General features: G+C 34.5%; 1 pseudogene; it reads left to right on the top strand.

Moving 5' to 3' along the window:
* The first annotated feature begins 12926 nt into the window (after positions 1 to 12926).
* On the top strand, positions 12927 to 15100 carry LOC149217086 (binding partner of ACD11 1-like; annotated as a pseudogene).
* The last annotated feature ends 1344 nt before the right edge of the window (positions 15101 to 16444 follow it).

The raw sequence follows: 16444 nt of genomic DNA, 5'->3' as shown, positions 1-16444 counted from the left end.
TATCCCATGTGTAGACTTTTTTCTCTATATGAATTCTTCAATAGTAGGACCATCATCTTTTCCTGTAAAATATAGAATAGCCATGAAAGGTGTTTTCTTGGCGAAAATTTGAAATAGTCACAGTTTACTCAATATTGCTCAGAATCCCTATTATAACTTGTTTTCAGAAATGGAACAACCATTCAACATCTACCCATGTGATAGAAATCCCGATCCAGGCACTGGAATTTCAGATCTGCACTGCAACTCTCCTGCCATCACTAAAAATTATGAAAAAGAGTTGATTTTAAATCAGCGATATCTCCCTCATCCGGACTCCGATTCAACTGATTTTCTGAAATCAGATATTTTTTCACAAAGAATCCAGATCTGTAATTAGGTTTTGTAGATATTGCACCAGGACATCTAGATATATGCCGCAAACTCACTGCCCTGAAAAATTGTCTGCAACACCACTGATTTTTAGATCAGCGATATCTCCTTTATCTGGACTCCGATTCAACCGAATTTTTTTGAAATCAGGTATTTTTCGTAAAAAATTCAGATATGCAATTAGATTTTGTAGATTTTGACCCAAAACGTATATATTTGATCTACAGACTCATCGCCCCAAAAAGTTCCTGCAAAAAAAAAAATCTCCACTTTTGCCCAAGAAAGTGCTCTGATACCACTTGTTATAGATCTGATATGAAAATATAAGATAATGCAAATATACCCAAAAATAATAAGATATAAATATATATAAATGCTTCTTTATTGATATCAAACCCTTAAGGTAGGGCAACACCATACATTCACTCCTTAAGAAAGGAGAACACTCCACAAGCCATATGCTTATTCATACAATATTCCTTGACACCTCTCCATGTGGAGTCTCTAGCCTCTATATAGGCCTCATACATACAATACCATGGGTCATTACCATGGTTCCCTCAATGCCATCTATCTAATACCATGGGCCCATTACAATATTACTAACTACTTGTGATCGCTTACATGATACGGGTTAACCACCTTATTTATTACTATTGCCCATCCCATTATTACATTATTCCCTATGGTACCTCCCTTTGTACCCCATATTATCCCCCTAGGTATATAACAAGAACTATCTTGTAAAGCATAATGTTGTTGGGCAAATATAATAAGGCATGGGGGTCGCAAGATGAGTAATCTAGGCTCGATGCACACTCACAATTTGGTATGCTTTCTATTAAAGATGAGGATTATTGTGCTTATTATATCCTTATACAAGCCTCTATTCAAAAGATTAATTTCGTGTTGTGTCATCTTGTCGGCCACCTAAGCTGTGGAATTCAAGGCTTCTATATGAAAATTTTATTTTTTTAATATTATAAAATATTGCGAGATGCTTCTATTAAGAAGAGTCTTTTGGTAGAAATCACATAAGAGAAATTTTTGTCTAATGCATTTCGAATCAACAAGTGTGATTCATCATCAAGACCAAATGAAGAGGTAGACTATGGCAAAGCTTAACTAGAGAGAAATGTAGAGACCTTTGCCATGGTCTACCTCTTCATCTGGTCCTTATGATAAAACCACAACGCATTGGCCAAAAAATTCTCTTATGTGATTTCTACCTAAAATATTTTCTTAATTCATTATGGATCACAAAATCCTGAATTCAGAAGCAACATCTATTATTTAATCTACAAAAGAAACACACGACTCTATAAGCTAAAGCTTAGAAAAATCCTCTAAAAATTGGATGGCCCTATGCTTCAACAATGGAGAAATGTCTATAGATTCATATGATCAGTAAGCTTTGATATTTTCTTCCCAAGTCCAATTCATAATGTAATTATGCCAAAGTCATTGTTTTATGGATGGATCCCATCAACCTTCATCATTTGTGGAGGACCGCCTGAACCTTGCTACCTGTTTTTTATTTTATATTATAATTATGTATATATGTAATTATTTTCATTTTTAGTTTTGAGTGATATCATATTACACATGTGAATTCCAAAAGGCTTCTCAGTTTCCAAAATGACCATTCCAAACAGCATAGGAAAATTTCATATATATTTTATTTTTAAGCCGTAAGGCATTCCCTCTAAAATAAATTTTTCTCTCTGCCAACGTGTCATTACTTTGCACGATTAGATGATATGTTAGACAATTGAGTCATGTTGAGTCTTTCGATTATGCTGAGGTAGTTACAACTCCCTAACCGCTTGACCAACGCAAATTTGATCCTCCATAACAGTTTTGGCTTCGCTTCTGGTTTCAGCTTCGGGTCATCAATTGAAGTGGTTGGTGCAATCCTGCTCTGAAGCACTTTGATCTCTCGACTCTGTTAAAAAGTTGTTTTGAGTTTCTTGATATTGGGTTTGAATTGGTGTCAGTTTCTTGATTCAGGGTAACCTGTCAAAGAAAGGGTGGAATTCGTTTCACCATTAATGGTCATTCATACTTCAATCTAGTCCTCATCACCAATGTTGGTGGAGTAGGTGATGTTGAGGCTGTTTCTGTTAAAGGTGCCAGCACTTTGATCTCTTAGAGCCCCTTTTTAGCACATTGCTAAGTTTCAGGCTGGAATCATCCCTGTTCAATACAGAAGGTTTGTGGATTTTGTCTGTATTTTCTAGCTTTAGCGTTGTTTAGAGTTTCTTGATGTGGGTTTTGAACAAGAGGCAGTGCTTTGTTAAAAAGTTGTTTTGAGTTTCTTGTATGGGGTTTGAATTGGTGTCGGTTTTTTGATTTAGGGTACCCTGCCAAAGAAAGGGCAGAATTCTTTTCACCATTAGTGGGCATTCGTACTTCAATCTGGTCCTCATCACCAATGTTGGTGGAGCAGGTGACGTTGAGGTTGTTTCTGTCAAAGGCGTCAGGACTTTCATCTCTCGGAGTCTGTTTTTCAGAACATTGCTAAGTTTTAGGCTAGAATCATCCCTATTCAATACAGAAGGTTTGTGGATTTTGTCTGTATCTGCTAGCTTTAGCATTGTTTAGAGTTTATTGATGTGGGTTTTGAACTAGAGACGATGCTCTGTTAAAAATTTGTTTTGAGTTTCTTGATATGGAGTTTGAATTGGTGTCAGTTTCTTGATTTAGGGTACCCTATCAAAGAAAGGAAAAAATTCGTTTCACCATTAATGGTCATTCGTACGTCAATCTGGTCCTCATCACCAACATTGGTAGAGCAGGCGCGTTGAGGCTATTTTTGTCAAAGGCACCAGTACTTTGATCTCTTGAAGCCCGTTTTTCAGCACATTGCGAAGTTTCGGGTTGGAATCATCCCTGTTCAATATAGAAGGTTTGTGGATTTTTTCTATATCTACTAGCTTTAGCATTGTTTAGAGTTTCTTGATGTGGGTTTTGAACTAGAGGCAGTAATCTGTGAAAAATTGGTTTTGAGTTTCTTGATATGGGGTTTGAATTGGTATCAGTTTCTTGATTTAGGGTACCCTATCAAAAAAGGGAAAAAAAAAATTCACCGTTAATGGTCATTCATACTTCAATCTTATCCTCATCACCAACATTGGTGGAGCAGGTGACATTGTGGCTATTTCTGTCAAAGGCACCAAGACTAGCTGGCAGCCAATGTCCCAAAACTAGGGCCAAAATTTGCAGAGCAACAGTTACCTTGATGGGTAGAGCCTCTCCTTCAAGGTCACCAACAGTGATGAGAAAACTATAACTTCCTACAATGTCGCTTCCAGCAACTGGAAAATGACCTCTCTATCACAATACTTGGACCGTAGTTCTATCCCGCCTTGCCACTCCTGGACTATTTAATGATTATCTTCTGCTGCTTAAGAATCTCGGTGTTGATTTCCATTTCTGACTCTAGTTTTGGCTTCACTTCTGGTTTTGGCTTCAGGTCATTAATTGAAGGTTGGGAAGATTCCTAGCAGTTTCAAATCTTGATATCGGTTGGTAAGAACTGGCAGAAATACTTTGAATATATAACCTGATTTCAATAGGTAAAAAAATACAACAAAAGGACTTTCAAAATTCATACATTTCTATATAGCGTGGACATAATTTTCCATTATAACCAAAAGAAAGAATATACAAATGAGGAATTTTTTTCTGATCTGATTTGTTTTTTGCACAACAATAAAAATGAGTAGAAAAAAAAGACTGACAGTAGTTAACACTATCTTACAAAGTTTAGTCTGCTAATGTAAAAAAGTGTGATTTTCTTACTCGCTCATACACTTGTTTTTTAAGAGCCTTCAATGTTTCATAGGCTTCTTGCTGAACATAATCTACATCATTCCATTCATCTTTCAATTGCCTCAAATCATAGTTCAAGGAACCAAATTCTTTCTCAATGGCCTGCACATTCTTTTCTGCTTGAAAATCCCGCTTTTTCAGGGAATCCAATTCCTGACCCAGAAGCTGCACAAAGATAGAAAACAAGTTATAGGGACTTTAAGAATTGAAGAAACCAAATTTGATTAATCTTCACTTAATTACCTTACTACATTCTTTAATTTTATCAATGTGATGAAGTGCCTCTTGAAGCTCAGAATGAGATCCTGTAATTGCACATAGTTGATCCCGATTAAGCTTCATCACTTTCATCTCATGTAGAAATTGTTTTTCTTCTCGTAAAAGCATGCTCTCATGTTCAATTCTATATTGCATCTGTTATATCTATTTACAAAAATTAACAAGTTCATTATGAACAACCAATAAATTAGTAACACATGTGATTTAAATGCAATCCTTGCGATATGAGTATACCTTTTCATCAAATTCTTCTACAGACGTTGAATGCTTTACTTTTTTCAAGGTCAACTGCACTGGTTCCATCTCTTGTTGTTTGTACTTGATTACCTCACGAAATTTCGTCTCTTCCTGCCTTGCAGCCCTCAACCTCTCTATCATTTGTTCTTTGTTGGACTATACAAAGGCCCATATGAAATATAGCAGAGTAAGAAGAAGAAAGAATTTTCAAAAGACTAAAGGAGATGTACTAGATGCTCAAAACAACAAAGAATATTCATTTAAAAGACTTGCGAAGATATATAAGCATGTTACCCACTTCATCTATATGGCTGCTTTGATGAAGTCCTTGATTTGGGTTTTCTCATCCAAATGTAGCTACGCAAGTAAAATTTGAGTTCTAATTTTGTTGTCCAAGTTCCTTTGTATTTTCACTAAGCACGGGAGCTTCTTCTTAGTGACCACTGCTTCAAGCTTTTGCTCATTCTCTGAAATAGGAGTAAACAGACCATTTGAACCAGCAAGAACACCTGTAGGTACCAAATCAGAGGCACTAATAGCAACACCCTCTTGCATGTCTAGTTGCACTGTGTGATTGTAGCCTCCAAAATTTTTATCTACCACGTCAGAAGACCCACCAATGTTAGACACATTGCAATCACTTGACTCTTGATCAGACATTTCATCTTTCCCATGATTCACCTCGTCAACTTGTTGTCCATCCATGTCTTTAGTGAGAATACCATTATCCTCACTATCAAAACACCCTGACTCAACCTCATTGTCATCATTTAAAGGAAAACGAGGTTCCAGCTCACCTTCCCCATTTGGCAAACAATCCATTTCAATCTCATCATTCTGCCCCTTGTTTGCAGGTTTAGATTGCTTCTCCTCATCTATTATATGGCCACATGCATCGTCCTCATTTTCCAAGTTCTAGCATATAGATTAAATATTTTGCTTTGGCTTGTTGTCCTCACTCACCACAAACTCTATTTCTTCAAGTTTACCATCTAACGCTGGCAATTCCAGCTTTTGTTGCTCCACCAAATGCTCTCAGATTCAAACTCACGATTTTTATCAATTAAAAATTGGAACTCAAAATCACAGGCTAGGTTCTATCCATTTGAATTGATCTCTCATGGCTCAACAACCTGTTGTGATTCCTGCTTCAGTACATTGTTCTCCACAAAATCTCCACTTGGTAAACACTGCACATACTTCTCGTCATTCCTAGTCATTACCTCAAGTTCATATTTCTTCTCCTCATCTATTATATGGCTACATGCATCGTCCTCATTTTCCAAGTTCTGGCATCTAGATTCAATATTCTGCTCTGGCTTGTTGTCCTCACTCCTCACAAACTCTATTTCTTCAAGTTTACCATCTAACGCTGGCAATTCTAGCTTCTGTTTCTCCACTAAAATGCTCTTATATTAAAACTCATGACTTTTTATCAATTAAACACTGGAACTCAGAATAACAGGCTAGATTCTTTCCATTTGAATTGATCTCTCAGGGCTCAGCAACTAGATGTGATCCCTGCTCCAGTTCATTGTTCTCCACAAAATCTCCACTTGAAGAACACTACACATACTTCTCATCATTCCCATTCATTACCACTAGTGAATTTATCTCCTGAGCCTCCACAACTAGAGGTGATCTATGCTCCAATTCATTGCTTCCCACAAAAATCCTTTTAGCTCCATCTTCTCTATTAATGGAACAGGGTGATTCAATATTGTCCCCCACAAGATCCCTTTCAATACTTTCTTTCATGTTAACCAAACTGGGGTATTCAAGCTTGTCCTCCACAAGATCTCTTTCAATACTTTCTTCCCCATTAACCAAACAGGGTGATTCAAGCTCATCCCCAACAAGATCTCTTTCAATCCTTTCTTCCACATTAACCAAACAAGTTAATTCATGTTTATCCCTCACAAAATCCGCTTCAACCTCATCATCTCCATTAACCAAACATGCTAATTCAACCTCATTCCCCGTAAAATGATTTTCAAATTACATAAATAAGGATGGTTCAAATGGCAAGATCACATAATAAGTATTCTCTTTAAATTATTTAGATAGTTTAAATGAAATTTATTAGATAAATTGGTTTCAAATATATGTTATGGAAATGAAATTTAAGAAACAAGGAAAATAAAACATCGTTACGGTGCAAATATCAACTCTGTGAATTCATCTATCAAAACACAACCGTATTCTGAACACACAATTTCATAATTTCCCTCTTACCGCCAACCAAAATAAATAATATTTATCCATTTTTCCTATCAGAAGTTGCAAAAAAGTAGCTCACTATGATGTTGTGATGCTTTATACTTTTCATTTTGAACGATGACATTCAACAACGCATGTGCAAATATTGCACAGTGATCGATGGATACACTTCCGACTGAGGAAAAAAAAGATTTGGAGGCCTAATATTGCTTTGAATCAAAACTTTTGATAACGAATAAAACAACTAATTTTAATTTAATCAATATTTCTTTGGTTACTATTTAGTGTCACAGTATATATATCATATTCGTCTGTTTGCTATTCACTTAAAATTTTGAGAAGAAGATTGTGAATCATAACATAACATATACTTCCAAGTGTTTTCAATGGCCATTACAGATGGTTACACAATCCAGGTCTGTAATTTGTCTAGTGAAGCAACTGGTAAGGATGTTAAGCAGTTTTTCTCATACTGTGGCACAGTAAAGAACGTAAAATTAGAGAGGTGGGTGTTGGATTTCTTGACTAAGTTTTATGTAAAAGTGTCGATTTCCAATTTCTAGAATATCTATTGAGCATAATAGTTGTCAACTTGTGTATTATCAGAGCTGCAGAGAAGTGTTCTATTAAGAATATGTTGAGAAATAGAGTGTAGTCACAATATTATTTTTGTGTTGCAATATCTATTGAGCATAATGGTTGTCAACTTGTGTTTTATCAGAGTTGCAGAGAAGTGTTCTATTAAGAATTGGTTGAGAAATAGAGTGTAGTCACAATATTATTTTTTTGTTATCAAAATTATAGAAGTGATTCTGAATGGAAAACTTGTTGGATGTAGTAAGACTTGACATCAATGAGTCAGGAAATATCAAGCCAAGCAGTAGCCCTGGTGTATATTTTTCCTGATAAAACTGGATAACACTAGAGGATTTTCATTGATATACTTACTTAAGGTCTGTGTAACAGCAAACCTTAACTGGCCAAAACCAGTGCCTGATTATATTTTTTGGGTGGTGATAGGACGGGGCAATGGACACAAGTTGCTTTAGTGACTATCAAGGAGCCCTATGCTTTAGAAACTGCTATCCTTCTAAGTTAGTGTAAGTATGATTTTCTTAGTTTATTAGTGTTTGCAATTGTAAGGTTTAAAGGGTAAATCCTCTGTTGTGATTTTGTTACAAGTGGATTTTGGTTGGGATTTGAATTTGCTATAAAGAGATGGAATTCAAGAAGTAAATTTACTAATAGGCACATTGCGATTGACATGGAATTATGTATATAGTTTTGGTTTTTTGGTAAAAATACAAAAAGTGAAAAAAATTGTAGGTTTCTGATGTTTCTGGCTTTTTTGAACTAGGGAGCAGCAATCTAAATCAGGAGGTGTATATAGTGCCATGGGGAGGATTAGAGGAGGCAGTTAATTAATGGGAAAAGAAAATGATAAAATTTCATGTAGAGGAAAATGCATTAGGAGTATTTTCATTCACTTATTTTTACTCTTTTATATCTTTTTATTTATTTTTATATGTGGAGGAAAAATGTTCAGATAAATTTAAGAAGAAATATGTTTCCTCAAAATAGCATTTATATTGCACTTACATCTAGACCTTGCTTACCCTGCCATAGTCGTTCTTGTATCAAATCAATTTTATGGTCTTTGTATATGTGTTTAAATGTCTGATCTTTCAATTTTGTTTTGAGTTCTTTGATAAATGAGTACCATTCATGGGTAAACGACAATACTTTTTTCCTGTTTTATAGTTCCAAGATCAAGATTGGATCATGTAGATTACCTCAAAGACCATTTTGGTCAATGATATTGAGAGTAACCTAGAATAAGATTTTACTTGTGAAAGGAAAGGAAAATAATGAAAAACAAATTTCATTTATTTTGATTGTTTTGTAAGAAAAAGTCTTAAATGTAATCTTGCTTTACAAGCTGTCTGTAAATAAGTATTTGCAGAGAAGGAAGATCCTACCCTTTAAATTCTACTTATTCTTGTAGTTTTGTAGAATATAAGTAGCTTAAAAATGCCACCTACCTTACTAATGGAGAATAGTAAAATTTAGATATTACATCAAAATTTAGAAAGTCATACTTCTTAGATTGAAAAATGATTTTCTCAATTAGTCTATGATATTTTGAGGATATTAACATTGTTGTTATTGGACAGTTTGAAGTACTTGATAAGCAACTGAGATTTTTTGTTCCATTTTGCTGACCAGGTAGTAAAAGTTGTTACAATGATGCTTTCAAAATGTTATACCTTAGGAAAAGATACTTTAAGCAAAGCCAAAGAGTTAGACAACAAGTATCAAGTGATGGACAATGCTATAGCAAAGGTTCTAGATTTTCACAAATTGTATGGAGAGATATCAAAAGCAGCTTTGATTACAGCTAGGCATGCAACTTGCAACGTAGGAACAACAGTTGTCAACAGTAGTTATTTTGCTGGGGTTCTTGACAGGGCAGCTAAAGCTGCTGCTAATTTTGGTATTAGGTATAATGCAACTACTAATTTTGGTAATAGGAATAATGTAGCAAAGAACTAGACTTGAAGTATTATGGCACTATCAAGTTAGAACTGTAATGTAGTGGTGTTGGCCTTCAAGTTTATCTGTCTCATAATTATGTATGTCAAAATTCATACATTTCAATATAGCGTGGAAATAGTTTTCCATTATAACCAAAAGAAAGAACATACAAAATTTTGTTCTGATCTGATTTGTTTTTTTCAAAACAATAAACATGAGTAGAAAAAAAAGTATGACAGTAGTTAACACTATCTTACAAAGTTTAGTAAGCTAATGTAAAAAAGTGTGATTTTCTTACCCGCTCATACTCATGTTTTTTTAGAGCCTTCAATGCATCATAGGCTTCTTGCCGAATAGAATCTGCATCATTCCATTCATCTTGCAATTGCCCCAAATCATAGTTCAAGGCACCAAATTCTTTCTCAATGGCCTGCACATTCTTTCCTACTTGAAAAGCCTGCTTTCTCAAGGAATCCAATTCCTAACCCAGAAGCTGCACAAAGATAGAAAACAAGTTATAGGGACTTTAAGAACTGAATAAACCAAAGGTGATTAATCTTCACTGAATTACCTTACTACATTATTGAATTTTATCAATGTGATCAAATGCCTCTTGAAGCTCAGAGTGAGATCCTGTAATTCCACATAGTTGATCCCGATTGAGCTTCATCACTTTCATCTCTCGCAGCAATTGTTTTTCTTCTCGTAAATGCATGCTCTCGCGTTCAATTCTATATTGCATCTAGTATATCTATTTACAAAAATTAACAAGTTCATTATGAACAACCAATAAATTAGTAACACATATGATTTAAATGCAATCCTTGCGATATGAGTATACCTTTTCATCAAATTCTTCTACAGATGTTGAATTCTTTACTTTGTTCAAGGTCAATTGCACTGGTTCCATCTCTTGTCGTTTGGACTTGATTGCCTCATGAAATTCCCTCTCTTCTTTCTTTCCAGCTCTAAACCTCTCTATCATTTGTCCTTTGTTGGACTACACAAAAGCCCATATGAAATATAGTAGAGTAAGAAGAAGAAGCAATTTTCAAAAGACTAAAGTAGATGTACTAGATGCTCAAAACAACAAAGAATATTCAATTAAAAGACTTGTGAAGATATATAAGCATGTTACCCGCTTCATCTGTATGGCTGATTTGATGAAGTCCTTGATTTGGGTTATGTCATCCAAATGCAGCTGCACAATTCGAACTTGAGTTCTAATTTTGTTGTCCAAGTGCCTTGGTATTTTCACTAAGCACATGAGCTTCTTCTTAGTGACCTCTGCTTCAGGCTTTTTCTCATTCTCTGAAACAGGAGTAAACAGTCCATTTGAACTAGCAAGAACACTTGTAGATACAAAATCAAAGGCACTAACAACAACACCATCTTTCATGTCTAGTTGTACTGTGTGATTGTGGCCTCTAGAATTTTTATCTACCACGTCAGAATACCCACCAATGTTAGACACATTGCAATCACTTAACTCTGGATCAGATATTTCATCCTTCCCATGATGCACCTTGTCAACCTGTTGTCCATGCATGTCTTCAGTGAGAATACCATTATCCTCATTATCAAAACACCCTGATTCAAGCTCATTGTCATCATTTAAATGAAAATGAGGTTCCAGCTCACTGTCCCCATTTGGAAAACAGTCCATTTTAATCTCATCATTCTTCCCCTTGTTTGTAGGTTCAGATTGCTTCTCCTCATCTATTATATGGCCACATGCATTGTCCTCATTTTCCAAGTTCTAGCATCTAGATTCAATATTCTACTATGGCTTGTTGTCCTCACTCACCATAGACTCTATTTCTTCAAGTTTTCCATCTAACACTAGCAATTCTAGCTTATGTTGCTCCACTGAAATGCTCTCAGATTCAAACTCACGGTTTTATCAATTAAACACTGGAACTCAGAATCACAGGCTAGATTTTGTCCATTTGAATTTATCTCTTAGGGCTCAGCAACCGGCCGTGATCCCTCCTCTAGTTCATTGTTCTCCACAAAATCTCCACTTAACGAACACTGCTTATACTTCTCATCATTCCCAGTCATTACCTTAGGTTCAGATTGCTTCTGCTCATCTCTTAAATGGCTACATGCATCATCCTCATTTTCCAAGTTCTAGAAACTAGATCCAATATTCTTCTTTGGCTTATTACTCTCACTCACCACAGACTCTGTTTCTTCAATTTTACCATCTAACGCTGGCAATTCTAGATTCTGTTGCTCCACTCAAATGTTCTCAGATTCAAACTCATGGTTTTTATCAATTAAACACTGGAGCTCAAAATTATAGGGTAGATTTTGTCCATTTGAATTGATCTCTCAGGGCTCAGCAACCGGCTGTGATCCCTACTCCAGTTCGTTGTTCTCCACAAAATATCCACTCGATGAACACTGCACATACTTCTCATCATTCCTAGTAATTACCTCTGGTGAACTGATCTCCTGAATCTCCGCAACCAGAGGTGATCTCTACTCCAATTCATTGCTTCCAACAAAATTCCTTTTAGCTCCATCTTCTTTATTAATGGAACAAGGTGATTCAAGAATGTCCCCCACAAGATCCCTTTCAATACTTTCTTTCCCGTTAACCAAACTAGCAGATTCAAGCTTGCCCTCCACAAGATCTCTTTCAATACTTTCTTCCCCACTAACCAAACAGGGTGATTCAAGCTAATCCCCAACAAGATATCTTTCAATCCTTTCTTCCCCATTAACCAAACAGGTTAATTCATGTTTATCCCTCACAAAATATACTTCAACCTCATCATCTCCATTAACCAAACATGCTAATTCAAACTCATTCCCGGTAAAATGATTTTCAAATTACATAAATAAGGATGGTTCAAATGGCAAGATCACATGGATTAAGGATTCTCTTTAAATTATTTAGGTAGTGTGAATGAAATTTATTAGATAATTTGGTTTCAAATATATGTTATGGAAATGAAATTTAAGAAGGATGGAAAATAAAACATCGTTACGGTGCAAATATCGACTTTGTGGATTCATCTATCAAAACACAACCATATTCTAAATACACAATTTCATAATTTCCCTCTTACCGCCAACCAAAATAAATAATATTTATCCATTTCCCTATTAGACGTTGAAAAAAAGTAGCTCATTGTGATGCTATGATGCTTTTCACTTTCATTTTGAACAATTACATTCAACAACGCATCTGCAAAGATTGCATAGTGATCGATGGATACACTTTAGACTGAGGAAAAAATAGATTTGGAGGCCCAATATTTCATTGAATCAAAACTTTTGATAATGAAAAAAACAACTAATTTTAATTTAATCAATCTTCCTTTGGTTACTTTTTAGTGTCACAATATATATATCATATCTCTGTGTATGCTATTCACTTAAAATTCTAAGAAGAGGATTGTGAATCATAGCATAACAGATACTTCCAAGTGTCGTCAATGGCCGTTACAGATGGTTACACAGTCTAGGTCTGTAATTTTTCTACCAAAGAAATAGTTAAGGATGCTAAGCAGTTTTTCTAATACTGTGGGAGGGTAAAGAACGTAAAATTAGAGAGGTGGGTGTTGGATTTCTTGACTGATTTTTATGTAAAATTGTTGATTTCCAATTTTTGCAATATCTATTGAGCATAATAGTTGTGAACTTGTGTATTATCAGAGCTGCAAAGAAGTGTTCTATTAAGAATATGTTGAGAGATAGAGTTAGTCACAATATTATTTTTGTGTTGCAATACCTATTGAGAATAATAGTTGTCAACTTGTTTTTATCAGAGTTGCAAAGAAGTGTTCTATTAAGAATTGGTTGAGAAATAAAGTGCAGTCACAATATTATTTTTGTGTTATCAAAATTAGAGAAATGATTCATGGAAAACTTGTTGGATGTAGTAAGACTTGACATCAATGAGTCAGGAAATATCAAGCTAGGCAGCAGCCCTGGTGTATATTTTTCCTGATAAGACTGGATAACACTAGAGGATTTGCATTGATATACATACTTAAGGTCTGTGTAACAGCAGACCTTAACTGGCCAAAACTAGTGCCTGATTATATTTTTTGGGTGGTGATAGGACAAGGCAGTGGACACAAGTTGCTTTAGTGACTATCAAGGAGCCCTTTGCTCTAGAAATTTCTATCCTTCTTAGTGTAAGTATGATTTTCTTAGTTTATTAGTGTTTGCAATTGTAAGGTTTAAAGGGTAAATTCTCTGTTGTGATTTTGTTTCAAGTGGATTTTGGTTGGGATTTGAATTTGCTATAAAGAGATGAAATTCAAGATGTTTCTTTACTAATAGTCACATTCAGATTGACATGGCATTCTGAATATAGTTTTGGTTTTGTGGTCAAAGTACAAAAATTTAAAAAAATTGTAGGTTTCTGATGTTTTTGGCATTTTTGAACTAGGGAGCAACAATCCTAAATCAGGAGGTGTATATAGTGCCATGGGGAGGATCAGAGGAGGTAGTTAATTAATGGGAGAAGAAAATGATAAAATTTCATGAAGAGGGCAACACATTAGGAGTATTTTCATTTACTTATTTTTACTCTTTTATATTTTTTATCTATTTTTATATGTGGAGGAACAATGTTCAAATAAATTTAAGAAGAAATTTGTTTCCTCAAAATAGCATTAATAGTGCACTTAGATCTAGACCTTGCTTACCCTTCCATAGTCATTCTTGTATCAAATAAATTTTATGGTCTCTGTATATGCGTTTAAATGTCTGATCTCTCAATTTTGTTTTGAGGTCTTTGATAAATGAGTACCATTCATGGGTAAACAACAATACTTTTTTCCTATTGTATAGTTCCAAGATCAATATTGGATCATGTAGATTACCTCAAAGGCCATTTTGGTCAAGGATATTGAGAGTAACCTAGAATAAGATTTTACTTGTGAAAGGAAAGGAAAATAATAAAAAAAAAATCATTTATTTTGACTGTTTTGTAAAAAGTCTTAAATGTAATCTTGCTTTACAAACTCTCTATAAATAACTATTTGCAGAGAAGGAAGATCCTACACTTTAAATTCTACTTATTCCTGTAGTTTTGTAGAATAGAAGTAGCTTAAAAAGGCCACTTACCTTACCAATGGAGAAAAGTAAAATTTAGATATTACATCAAAATTTAGAAAGTCATACTTCTTAGGCTGAAAAATGATTTTCTCAATTAGTCTATGATATTCTAAGGATATTAACATTGTTGTTATTGGACAGTTTGAAGTCCTTTATAAGCAACTGAGATTTTTTGTTCCATTTTGCTAACCAGGAAGTAAAAGTGGTTACAACAATGCTTTCAAAAGGTTATACCTTAGGAAAATATACTTTAAGCAAAGCCAAAGAGTTAGATGACAAGTATCAAGTGATGGACACTGTTGCAACAAAGGTGGCAGATTTTCGCAAATTCTTCGGAGAGATATCAAAAGCAGCTTTGATTACAGCTGGGCATGCAGCTTGCAACACAGGAACAACAACTATCAACAACAGTTATTTTGCAACAGGAGCACTGATGGTTGTTGGGGTTCTTGATAGGGTAGCCAAAGCTGCTGCTAATTTTGGTAATAGGAATAATGCAGCTACTAATTTTGGTAATAGTAATAATGCAACAAAGAAGTAGACTTGAAGTATTATGGCACTATCAAGTTAGAACTATAATGTAGTGGTGTTGGCCTTCAGTTTTATCTATCTCATAACTAAGTGTGTATATAATGTTGTAAGTTCTTGTCCATAAGGACATGTGAGTGTGTAAGAAACTAATAAAAATATTTGAAAGCATCTTCTGTAATCATGAACATGAAGCTATATGGAGTAGAGTCAAAGTCGTTGGTGGGAATGTGTGATATTGTATAGAATCAAAGTCATTGGTGAGAATATGTGATATTGTGGAATATCTATGACCTGAAAATAATATGTCATAAATAAGGATGGTTCAAATGGCAAGATCACATAGATTAAGGATTCTCTTTAAATTATTTAGGTAGTGTAAATGAAATTTATTAGATAAATTGGTTTCAAATATATGTTATGGAAATGAAATTTAAGAAACAGGGAAAAAAACCTCATTATGGTGCAAATATCACCTTTGTGGATTCATCTATTAGAGGTAAGCATTTTCTTGAATGAATATGTTAAGCTTGCAAGGTGTTATACAATTATTGTTGATTGCATCGTGGAGAATAAGGGATTTTTATCAGAAATGCATATACCTATTTTTCTTCATGATAAGAATGTTTAGATTGCCTTGTATTTCCATTGAATTTCTTTATTTTCTTGTATGATAGTTTAGTCAAATAATTTATAGTGATCATTCTGATGATTCCATGATAAGAGCAAAAACTCCAATACTAAAACTTCAATCAAAATTTCCAATCTGTTTAAATACATCTGTTGAATGGTGAACTCAAAGACCACAAACATGGCATATCAAAAGATAACTAGATCTAATAATTCAGTAACATGAACATAGTGGACAACACACAGTAGTTTGAAACAACAGTTAATACTTTCTTATCCACACAATATAAAAGTTACACCACGTAGTTTGAAACAACAATTAAATTTTCTTATCCACACAATATAAAAGTTACACTGCTATCATGAAGGGATTACAATGGCTTCTCAAAAGCCTGAGCCACCCTCTCAGTAGATTCACTCTACTCATTCTAGCTATATATAAGCCTAACTACATTCCTCTCCCAACTTGACTTGATAAGAAAGGAAACAAAAATTACAAAAATATCTCTCTATCAAAGGAATCATTAGCCAATATAACAAATAATCATTCCTCAAGAGATGTTCCTTAATTATCATTTGAATCTCCCATCATAAATGGATCATAATGTGAGAGGTATCAGTCACAACTTTCATATAATATGGCATAAACTTACATTGGTCAGAAATAGAAGATGCCAAGCATCTATATGGAAGGAATTTTCATAGATCTATAAGTCGTCCTGCAAAT

The sequence above is a fragment of the Pinus tabuliformis genome, chromosome 1_1, assembly GCF_031772625.1.
Source record: "Pinus tabuliformis cultivar Carrire ecotype Pingquan chromosome 1_1, CPIR1, whole genome shotgun sequence".
Lineage (NCBI taxonomy): Eukaryota > Viridiplantae > Streptophyta > Pinopsida > Pinales > Pinaceae > Pinus > Pinus tabuliformis.
The sequence above is the reverse complement of the archived record's forward strand: the minus strand, read 5'-3'. Positions and strand labels throughout refer to the sequence as shown.